General features: G+C 26.9%; 1 long non-coding RNA gene across 1 annotated transcript; it reads right to left on the bottom strand.

The window, feature by feature from the left end:
- Nucleotides 1-7,822: 7,822 nt before the first annotated feature.
- LOC107058793 (uncharacterized) lies at nucleotides 7,823-9,416 on the bottom strand. Its single transcript, XR_001472347.1, has 2 exons — nucleotides 9,242-9,416; nucleotides 7,823-8,294 (listed from the first exon to the last, which is right to left on the bottom strand). It is a non-coding gene; the product is annotated as an uncharacterized lncRNA (long non-coding RNA).
- Nucleotides 9,417-13,113: the final 3,697 nt, after the last annotated feature.

The following is a 13,113-nucleotide window of genomic DNA, read 5'->3' on the forward strand; positions in this document are numbered from 1 at the left end:
CAGACAAGATAGTGACACTTTTTTTTTGGGCTCTAAACTGGGACTTGCTTAGGCTGAAATTAAAGTAAAAGAATTATAGTAGTTTTTTTTCTCCATTAAGGAATATGCTTATTTTATTTTTAAAAATTGGGGGGAGAGGAATGAGATTACGGGGAGTTGAAGCATCATCAATAAATTAAAAGTTTAATTAATCAAACTCACTTGAGATTTTTCATTTTGTTTACTCCTATGGTGTCTAGGTTTATATGACATAGTTCGAATTTTGAGAGTCAATTTTTTTTTTTGATCGTGTATTCTTTTTTTTTCCAATAGAAATAAGTACAAGTAAGGGGGTTAAGTTTTATCTTGTCAATCCTATGAGGAAACAAATATCTACTAATTAACAAGCATGAAGAAAATAAGAGCTAGAGAAAACTAGGTATTCTATGATCATCGCAAAATTTGTAATATACTCTATAATGATATTCATATATGAAATCTTTCAGTTTTTTGAAAAAATAATTTACACACTTAGAAATTACATAAAAAGCCCTATTAATCACGAAATTAACAATTTAAAAGATATGATAAATTATAATTAAAAAAAAAAAATTATTGTCATTGACGAAATTTAAACTATGTCACATAAATATGAAGTGGAAGTAAATGTTAAAGATCTAGATTAAAGCGACTACTTTGTAGTAACATCATTATATTCAATTAATTACATTGAAATTTTGTTTGTTGCTTTATTCAAGTAAACAAAATCCAAACTTACAAAGTAATTAATTTCTTTTCTTATACTGGAAAATAGAGTATTTAACTAACAACACTCTTGACAGTACCGAAGAATTAAATATAAACTTTATGACTCCTTGTAGGTCTTCTTTTTTTATTTTTCTAAAAAAGAAAGACTTTATACCCTAGAGTCTAGATAGGGCTAGTGGACTGGTGAGAGAATTATAATGGGTGGAAAATTAGATAATCGACTAACTGAGTTATTTTAAGGTTAAAATGGTCGTTTTTATTATTAAAGTTGAAATTATTTTTGTAACATGCTCCTTTTAACTATATAGTTAGGAATTAGGATACTTATTATATATATATTATTCATGCAGTATAATTTTTTCAAATAAAATAAAATAATTGAAGTTCTTCATTCATTTCCTCTGCGTCACTATTTGTACTGATTCTCTTTCTGTTGTACCGATAGCGTAATCTTATAAAAGTCTAAACTACGGCAGAAAAATATATAAGAGAATCCAAAGTTATTGAAAAATGGTACTATATCTCTTTTAATTTGTTTGTCTTATTACTATTTATTTTTATCTATTTATAAAAATAAAATAAAAAAGAATAGTTTGGCATGTTTAAGGTTTCGTGCTTTTAGCTCCACTCCATTTTCCTCAAATTCTTTCGAGGAAATTTGATGATTAAGTAATTGACCTAAACTATCGAGGAAATTTGATGATTAAGTAATTGACCAAAACTATGTAATGTATTTATTATCTTAATTAGTTCTAAACCATGGTTAGGACTTTGGTCAATTAAATCTTAGTCACCAATCCAAGCAAAAACTTGGAAAAAAGGAAGAGAAGAGAAATGGAAAAGAATCAGATCAGTATATTTAAAAATCACAAAATTAAAAAATATTTTGATACATTCTATATATTTTTAGTTTGAGACAATGAGATAAAAAAGTTTTTATTATGTTTAAATTTTGTGCCAATTGTAACTTCCCAAACTGAAACACATGATCTACAAAATAAAGAGAGGTTGGTTGTTTGTGGGAGGATTTGACACAAGCATGACCAACAAAGGTTGTGTGATGAAGTAGTAAGTATTTTTTTATTTTTAATTAAAGATTTTGAATTTAAGTTTTTTTGACATAAAATCGCCTTTATTGAAAAATATTTTATCCCTAATATAAGACTTTTCATCAAAAATTTAAATTTAATCAAATTCAATATGAATACCATACAAAACACAACAAGAACACGTGCAATATATGATAGTCCATGTTCCCTCTGCATGGAGCAAAAACATTCAACGTGACACCACCACTCATACTTAAGTATCTCTAATTTTATTTTACTTTATTTAAAACCACTACTTGCTACTAAGTACTATATGTATATTTTTATATTCTGTCGGTGCTACTATTAAAATCCTTTAAACTGATTTCATCAAGATTATTCTATACAACTCAGTTCAAAATATTACTTTTTCTTCTGTTAAACATTTGGTATATTATACTCTCCATTTCAATTTATTTATCTTTTTTTTTTTTAGTCTGTTAAAAAAAGTACTCTTACTATCTCAATTTATGAGACACTTTTCATTTTTCGAGAGTCAAACAGTTAAAGTTTGACCGACAATTTACGCATGAAATCTTCAAAAAATTTAAAATGAATTTTATAGACTTGTAAACTACGTAAAAAGTACTATAAGTCATAATAATTGATAATTCAAAATGTTTACAAAATCTATGAAAAACTTACGGTCAAAAATAGATTTGTTTGAATCTCATACGTAATCCAAAAAGTGTCACATAAAATGAAATGAAAAGAATAATTTTAATCATTTTTGCCAAATTTTTTATTTTAATTTTTCATATAACATGTTTAAAAATTAAAATCATATGATTAAATACATTAATACATTATATATATTTTTTAATTTACTATAAAAATAAATAAATAAATATATATATCGATCTAAAACACTCGCTTTAAAATATCTGTGGTATATAAAAATTGTCAAGTTGACTAGGTTAGTTGAAGTTGGTCTGATGGAGCAATTTTTTTAAAATATCTGTCCTGGTTCACTTAAACAAAACAAAAATAGCTTTTAAAAAAATGAAACAAATAGTTAAGTCAGAATGTCAGATAATGTAATAATACAATTGGGGAGAGTGTATAAATTAAATTTTTGATTCTTGGTTGGGGGATCTGGTCAATAAACATTTATTTCTTTGTCGGACAAGTTAAATATCTAGGTACTAGTATTCCACAAAAGTAAAATTACGAATCTTACTTCAAGTGGGGACAAACGTCTTCTTAATTATAATTTGAAAAAAAAATACGTAAAATAAAATATAGTCAAACTTCCATTGAATTATCTTAAAATTTTATCTACACATATGAGTATTAACTTATTCTGATTAAATATTTAAATATAGGGAAAATTACGCGGTTAAGCAAATTTATACTACTTAATTACTCATTATAGTTATAGTTTGCTATAATTATCACTCACGACTAACATTATACATTAATTACGCGGGTTGACTTCGAGTTTGTATAAATTAGTCACGTTTGTATATGTATAAATTCGCCAGAATATACAAAATACATATGTATAATATACAATTATCTAACCTATATACATATACAATTCACCTCTCTCCCACTCTCTGCCCTCTCTCGCTCGCCTCTCTCCTCCCTCTCCCAATCTCGCTTGCCATATATACAAATACATATGTATAATATACAATTATCTAACCTATATACATATACAATTCACATCTCTCCCACTCTCTGCCCTCTCTCGCTCGCCTCTCTCCTCCCTCTCCCAATCTCGTCTGCCATATATACAAATGCATATGTATAATATACAATTATCTAACCTATATACATATACAATTCACCTCTCTCCCACTCTCTGCCCTCTCTCGCTCGCCTCTCTCCTCCCTCTCCCAATCTCGCTTGCCATATATACAAATACATATGTATAATATACAATTATCTAACCTATATACATATACAATTCACCTTTCTCCCACTCTTTGCCCCCTCTCTCTCGCCTCTCTCCTCTCTCTCCCAGTCTCGCTCTCCTCTCTCCTCCCTATAACATATAGCTACGAATTGTAATTATCAAATTATAGATATGGAGAGTAATTGGGCTATTTTTGAGTGTCTATATGTGAAAGTTCCCCTTAAATATATGATCAAGTGCATGTTTATATTAAATATCTTCGATTTATTTAAAAAGTTTTTATGTGTGTCAAAAGTTAATTCTATAAATAAATTAAACACTTAAATTATATTATCTTCTATAATTATATATGTATTAGCTTAATAAGTCATAAAACCTGAGGTGTTTCCAATTGATACTAATGCATATAATTAAAAGCGTGACATATTTATATGACTATGACTATGTAATGGACCTTTGAAAATATTCGCAAAATTTTGAGATAAAAATATTATTTTATAGAAATATTTTATCATATGTTCATATATTTAATTCGAGATATCATAATTTGAATATCAAAATAAAATTACTGACTTATTTAAGAAATTGATGATATCATAATAAAATTTATTGATAAATTAAAAAAATTATCAATGTATTAAGGAAAAAGAAAAGGGAGAGAGAGAGCTATACATACATCTTTCTAAAAAGAAAAGAAACACCCTATTGATTAAATTAGCAATAACTAACCCATTTTTAATTTTTTAGCAAGAAAAAGACTTTGTTTTATTTATTTGACATTTAATAGTTATTTTCTTTTTCTTAAAAAATGTATTTTTGTTCTCCTTATTTTTCTCTACACACACGGTTGATTGTTGTTGTTTTTTTTCTTGAAAAAAAAATTATTGTTTTATTTTTTCTATTCTATCTCTTTTTTTATTTTGTCAACCATTTTAAAATAGAGTTCTTCTCTTTTTTTGTCTCATTTTTCTCTTTCTAGAATTCTTTTCATACCTATGTTTGATTCTCTTCCTAATTTTAAATTCTTCTCCGTAATTCAATATGTTTTTTCATGGATACTTCCAAAAATCATCTTTTATATATAATCTTGTTCTTGTCCAATTAATTGTTGAATTTCATGATTTGTGGAATTGAAGTTTTTTCAATTTTATTTTTGCGAAAAATTTAGGTTATTCAACCTTTTTTGTTTTCTTTCTAAAATCCTTTTCATATATATATATTTGCTTCTCTTCTAAATTTTCTCTTATTCTCCTCAATTCACTCTGTCTATGCAAATCAGATATAACTGAATGTTTATCGATGATCCTTCCAAAAATTTCTTTTAATATATAATTATGTAGCATTTCTTGCCCCGTTAATTTTGAAATTTCGTGATTTGTGGAATTAAAGTTTTTTTAAAAAAAAATGGCGAAAATTCCGATCATAGTATTTTGAAATTTTTGTTCTCAATTTCATGGGTAAGAAAGATTCTCATAAGATCCTTGCAAATAATCAGAATGTTGATTTTGATGAATACAACCCAATGTATACCAATGAATTCCAATCTCAATTTAAATTAAAGTATACAAGTTTATTATGTGAATACAAATCAATGAATACACAGATGAATACGAATCAATGTATACATAGTGCAGTTACCATATACATAAACAAAATCACATGTACAATTAATGAATAAAATTTAATTTATATATGTATCATATTAATCTCATTCTTGTATTCATTATAGTAATACATCTAACTGATGGTAATAGTCTTATGTATACAATATAAAGTTTATGTATACATGCTATAATTATTGTATACATCAATAAAATTTACACGTCTATTTTTATGAATATTTTTTTGTGTATACATATTTTTTTTATGTATACATTATGTAACTGCAACTTTAATTATTGTATACTTTATGCATATGTATTATTACAGTTTCTAATAAAATATCATTTATTATTATTTGATTAATTATTGTCAATTATGTGATAATTAATACACATTAGAGCATTAATAATATATTTTCTTACCTTAAAAGTAGCCATAATCTTTTAATAAGTTATTTAAAGAATTTTAAAAAAATCATTCCTTAAAAGTTGGTGTAACTTTTTTAATGGGTTAATTAATATAAATAAATATATATATTTCACTTTTTAAAAGCAGGCAATTGGGGTTTTAATAAACTAATTATTGTTGATTGGTAAAAAAAGAAAAAATCATAAAATTACAATCAAATATATCTTTATGTTTCTGTAAATTGCGTTTTTTTTTAAAAAAAAATAGACAGTTAAATAAAGTTGAGTATGAGAATTTAAAGAAATTGAAAAGCTAACTTCCTTAATTATAGGAGTTAGAAACAAGGAAGAAAAAATAATACCATATCTCCTTAATTATTTCGGGTTGGTTGCACATGATTAAGAGAAAAAAACTATAAAAAGTTGGTTTTATTTCTTTTAGGCTAATACGTGCTAATTTTTTTTAGACTATTAATTGTTAATTAATATTGGGCTATATGTTGCCAATTGTATATAATAGTTGTATGTCTATGTCAATTCCTCGTAATAAATGAAAGGAAGTAGATCCAAGGCCCACATTAATTGGGCTTGGGCCCGACCAAAAGCCCTCGGTTAGGTGAGGCTTTGGGGATAAAAGGAAAAATTATTTGGATGAGTGCCTTTTAATAAATAATTACTGATTTTAGCGATATTTTTTATTTATTGCCATTTATAGCAATACTATGTTAAATCTGCAATATGTATTAAAAGTTAATTAAGTATGCAATATATATGTATTATAACTGTTTTAAAAATATATTATGCATGTTTGGTAAGAAGTTGACACATTGTATTATAAGTGTATTAAAATGTGTGATAAAATGTATTATCCATCAATAAAACTTGTATTATATGTAAATAATAAATTGTTCTTTGTAATATGAATTAAAAGTGTATTATAAATGTATTAAAAGTGATCAAGTGAAAAAAAATATATTATTGCTATAAATGGTAAATATTTTTTTATTTATAGTATATCTATGAAAGTTTCCCATTGAGCAAAGTGGCCACTTTCGTCCTTTCATTTATGATAAAATTGACTAATACGTAAAATTCCCCTAAACTTGACGGCAAAATTTATTTTAACACTTTAATTTTACGGGTAATTATTTACCCTCTAATCTCTTTTCAAGTGAATTAAATACACCCTAATATTATTCAGGGAGGATTTTATGTATTTATATCTGAATTGGTCGAATTTGCTTTGGCTTCTTCTTACTTTTCTCTTTGCTGCTTTCAGTCTTCCTTTCTTTTTCTGATCGATCAATCATTAAAGTTTCAAAATTTACTTAATTTAATAAGTTGATGTATTACAAATGTGAATCGTTATTACCAAATTATATTACTCAAAAAATCAAGAGAATTTCATATCTAAAATTTAAAACTGCTTAATACAGACTTTGAGTTGGTCGGGATTGAGTTGTCAATATATACTTTATGTATAATTAGTGTATACTTCATGTATAATTAAGCTAAATTCAACTTTTGAATATATCATAATGTATAATCAATGTATAGGTAACCTATATTCAACTTTTTGAAATTAACATAATATATTTTCTATAACTTTTGGTTATTTTTAACTTAAATAAAATATGACTATGTTTGTTGTAAACTAATTACGTTAGTATATATATATATATATATACAGTGGTTTTAATGCCGCTACAGAAATGTTATTTTTTAGATGTCAAAAAATCATAGTAGAAAAAGAAGAAGAAAATATATATATTTATATATGGTTAAAAATTGAATATTCAAATAAAACCGACAATAGATGATTTGATTTTGATTTTACCCAAAAATCAATCCAGACCAAATCGTAACCACCAGTATAACAATGTTTTGCCAGTTTTGGAATTGGAAAGAGCATATGAAACTAGAAAAGCATTAAAGAAGAGTAACTTTGTTATGTATTCTAGCTAAAATTATTTTGTAAGACAATCAATATAATCCCAAATGGCAAAAATACATAGGCATATTTGAACCTAGTTTGCTTCTAAATTAATTTATGATTCACCTTAATGGAAGTGCATAAAAAAACAAAAAAAAACAAAAAAACTTAAAGCATAAAAGAGTTATTACAAGGTACCGTGAATTTTCATTAATTGTTAACTAAAAAAGAACGTGAATATCCTTTTATTCAACGAGGAAATTAAAGAGGAAATAATTAAGTATTTGAGACAATAACAATGAAGTTTGCAGGGGGAACTCATCAAGTCTATAAGCCAAGCTAGAGGGACTAAAGGCGTTCATCCGAATTTTCATTCATCGGAAAATCGCAATACATAAAATCATGTTTATATGTATATATAGTAGAGGATAAGCCTAGCTAACTCCTTGATAAAAATTCTATCTCCATCACTTGTTGTATGATTCATTCGAACAAGTTTTTTGTTTTAATTATGGTGATGATTGCACATGTAGCATCCACACTAACTTACGTACACCTCGACCTTTTCATATATGTGACCGGTACCTAATTGCTTGCGTTATTGTAGAAAATGTAGTGTGCGTAATTTTCTTCACGGCTAAAGACTGATCAACTTCCTGCATAAAGAAAAATAATATTTCATAATTTAGTATTTTTCTTGATAAATAATATTTTGATACTTTTATTTTTGTTCCTTCCACTTAATGAAATTGGGATGAGGGTAACCATATTTTAATAGAGTCGATTTTTCAGTTGATCACTCAATTAATACTCATTATCTCAGAAATTCATTTTCTTTATTAAAGAAAATTGACAAAAAAATATTACTTTTTGAAATAATAATTATTATGTTGATAGGAAGAATCAATCCTATTTTAATACTCTATATGAAAAATCATTGTGCATATGGCCACCAACTAAAAGATGGACTCTAATCAAAATATGTTTTAATTCAGATTAATAAGATGTGAAATAGTAAACAATAAAATAAAAAATACAGGATGGATTAGTTATAAATATTTTTACTATATAAAATGTTCTTACTATCATCTAGTAGGTAGTAAATGCCAAAAATGGCAACAACCATCAATTAATTTGATGTCAATTAAATTAAATTTGAATTATTTTGTGTGTCTTAATTTGAGTTACACTAATAAATACTCAATATATTCACCTTTTTATTGTTTTCCTTTTATTTTGTGTGCCTTAATTTGATTAAACACAAAATGTACCCATATAAATGATTACTTTCTAATTTTATGATTTTTCACAAAAATATATGCATTGCAATACCAATAATATCCTTTGAAGACAATTTTAAACATGGCATATCATTACTATAACCGATTAAATGGAAATATTGAAATTAACAAATTAATAAATATAAAAGAGTGGCATTATATTTGGAATAACTTATAAAAGGAATTTATACAACACATAAATTGAAATAGAGAAAGTAAAAGATTAGTTATTTGCAGAATTGCAAATTAGAGATCAGAAAAGATTAGGCCTAGCTGAAAAAATAAACAAGTGAATAATAAAAAAACTAAATAAATTAAAATACCTGAACCAACTCATAGAAGAAGAAATAATAATGAAACAATTACATCTTTTGTTTTTTGAATTTCATATTTTCATTTCACCAATCACATCTTTCTTTATAGAAATTCTCAAGTTGCAAATGGAATTGAAGGGCTATTATTTCAATGGATTCCTTTTATAGGTTCATTGAACCTGGTCATCCTCTTTTCCACTTAAATAAACATAGTCGAAATATCTCTACAACTGTTACCTTCTATAATGACATTTCATTATAACAATAAAGCTTTAGAATCAATTTTGACATCATGTATATTATATAATTTTTATAATAATATTGATTTTATTATAACAATAAAAAAATATCTGAATAAATAATATTATTATAAAATGATATTATTTGAGTTGACACTTTACGACGTATTATCAACGCTAGAATGGCAAGCACTCAACTTTTGTACTTTTCTTACATTAAAAAAATGAACGGTGAGTCATATAGGGCTAAAGTGCATGACCTAATTGTTATTTTCAGAAAGATTCTTTACCTAATTAATATTTTATTTAGCTTCATTACAACATATATTTAGTTTTCTAATATAAAAAATTATTAGACATGGATTGATCACTTACCTAAATCTCGTAGTATAAGATCCTAAATTATATTATATTCCTACTATTTTCTATTTTACAGAAATTCCTTAAAATCAGATATTCGGATACATAAATTTCCTCCGGATACATTATATATGATACATTATAAATTTGTTTGTTACACTTAATATGAAATTTTAATGTAAAATTGACTTTCTTTCCCACAAATCACGCATAACTGATTTTCTTTTCACACAAATTACGCAGACAAATTGATATCATTCCATTCCAATCTGTAACAGCTTCACAAAATTCAAAAATCAAATTTTCATCTTCTTTATCAATTCGAAATCTTGAATGTCAAATCCTCCATTGTAGATGATTGGACAAACGATTCACAATTTCAAATCATCAATTTGAAATCGTCGAGTAATTTGAATTCAATGTATCAAGCAAAACTGATTGGAAATCGTCGAGTACAATTTTGTTTCTCAATTTGCTTTCAACAGACCCTAATTCTTTGTGGTGATTATGTTCAGGTTGACATATTTGCCTTGATGAGGCAGCAAAGATATTGTTAGGAGATGGGAGACCTCCTGCCATGACAAGAAGTAAAAAGTCTACACCTTTTTTTCTTGCTTAAGAGTAATCTGAACTACTAATGCACAAATTGTTAGTTCTTATAATTCAACTGGGTTGCCAATCTATGCTCCTTCAAGTAATGTTGTTCCTTCTTATCTATGCAACTAAAGTTAGGTGGTTGTATGATATCGCAAATGTATTGTCTTCGACGAGATATATTGAGAAGGTAATTATCCTCAAGTGATTATTCATCAGGAAGACAATATCATTCCATTCCAGTCTGTAACAGCTTCACAAAATTCAAAAAAATAAATTTTCATATTTTCTATCAATTCGAAATCTTGAATCTCAAATGCTCCATTGTATATGATTGGATAAACGATTCACGATTTCAAATCATCAATTCAAAATCGTCGAGTAATTTGAATTCAATGTATCACGCAAAACTGATTGGACAACCTTGGTTGCTGCTAACAATGCTAACAAGATCTCTCTGTTAACTAGTAAGTTTCTACTCCCCCTTCTCATCTTTCGTTATTAAATTTTAATTTGATTTCTGAAAAGTTATTTCATTTCTTGTTCAGAGAAAATTGAAGAATCTGAGAAGAAAACATTGATGAAATCAAGAAACAAAAATGGGAAACAATCACCATTGATTGATATAATGAATGATTCCCCCATTGTTGGTCTTGCTATGGGGGAATTTAGAGACCCCATAATCAGAAATATCCAAAAAAGGATTACTTGTCAAGCTAAATACTTGGTTACTCGTGGATCTTGCGAGGATTTATTGAAGGGACAAATTAAGACTTTGCTGTAAAAGGTTGAAGAAGACATTTTATTTTGTCGTTTTGATGTGAACATGTAAGTCATGATACATTAGTGATAAACGACACTTGTGTATAGTAATTTTGTATCTATAGATTATGATGTGTTCATTATTTTGTATCTGAATGTGATTTGTATAAAAATGTATCAACATAATATATTATATATGATACATGTAATAAATGGATTAACAATTGAGATGAATCAAATACATTTTGAATATCGAGTGTGTGTATCACAAATTTGTATAAATTTATCAGACTATTATTGTGTATATTGTACATATAAATAGTGTAACAATCAATATATGTAAATTACTTGTTTTGATCAAGAAAAATAAAAAATAATATATATATATATATATATATATGGATTTTTGTAAATGGTTGTATCATTGGTTATTGTAATGTACCTGGTACATGTTATAATATGGTTACAAAATTGTGTCGTTATGTGTTAGTTTGATGCAGGAAGAAGATACATTGTTTGCCATAAGCGAAAAATATGTAATTGTGGTAGATTTCAACTAGACGAGATACATTGTGGACGTTTTGGACAAGAAGAATACATTACTCATGATACATTACTATTACTAAAATATTAGTAAATTGCTAAGTACTGTAATCCTATCTGATACATTAGAGAAGTAAAGATTGCCCGTAAAATGTTTGATTTTAGATCGATACATTACTGTTTGGTAGTTATTAAGTATCAGATACATGTAGTTTTAGTTTGCCAAATAATGGATATGTATTATATACCTGTTGTTGGATCTGATACACAGTGCTCCAGTTATAGAACATTACAATTTATAAATCAAAATTATTATTGGGTAATATGTACATATACATCACATTCTAAGTTGGATAAGACTGAATAAATATTAAAGAGTGCAGATACATAACCCAACTGATTTATTGCTGTCTATATAACCTTTCAAATTTGAATAAGATTGATGATACATTAAAGAACTTGATACACGTAAATGATACATTATGTAGTATTTATGTATCCACAACATTTATATTGAACATGATAAAACTAAACGAATATTCAACAACATTATGGTTATATATCAACACCTTAAATATGAATATGATACATTGGATAAAACAAAGGCTATTGTGACAGTGACATATCAGATCAGTGATGACACTAACAAAGGGTAATTTAAGAATCAAAATAAGGCTATTGTGACAGTGATGTATCAGATCAGTGATGACACTAACAAAGGGTAATTTAAGAATCAAAATAAATGAGATACATTCAAAATTTGTATCTTTTACAGTGATAGTCGTGTAATGGTAGATCCAACTTTTTCCGCTTTTTTGGGCATTTTTTCAACAGTAGATTTAAAGCTCGAGCATGTGTCCTTCCTCGACTTCTCCGCTCACAAATGTATCACGAATATAATTTGGTATTATGTACGGATACATATTCTTCTAAATTTGGATAACCGTAGAAGATACATAGCAACACTTGATATATAATAAAATGATACACTTGTAGAGACTACTTCTTTCCATTTCATAATGTAGTTTCACCAGCAAAATAGGTGTAACATCCGGCGATTTGAAATAACTATGAAGAGGCCTAGAATTGGAAATTTTCATTTTTGGAAAGAATTTGGAAAATCTGGAAATTTGGTTAAAGTATGGGAAGAAGTGAGTTTTTGACCAACTTTGAGCAGTCATAACTTCTAGCTCAGGATGAGTTAGGAGTATTTCCAGTTATGGTTGCGAAGCTGGTGGAATGATCTTTCCAACGCCACCAAGTTTGCTCGATTCCGAGTTCGTATGAGTGAGTTATATCTTTTGGAAATAGGGCAGTTGGCAGGGAAATCCGTCCGGAAATTTTAGGGGCATTTTGGTCTTTTCCCTAGCCTTTTCTTTTGGA

Source organism: Solanum tuberosum, unplaced genomic scaffold (genome assembly GCF_000226075.1).
Source record: "Solanum tuberosum cultivar DM 1-3 516 R44 unplaced genomic scaffold, SolTub_3.0 scf00652, whole genome shotgun sequence".
Taxonomy (NCBI): Eukaryota; Viridiplantae; Streptophyta; class Magnoliopsida; order Solanales; family Solanaceae; genus Solanum; species Solanum tuberosum.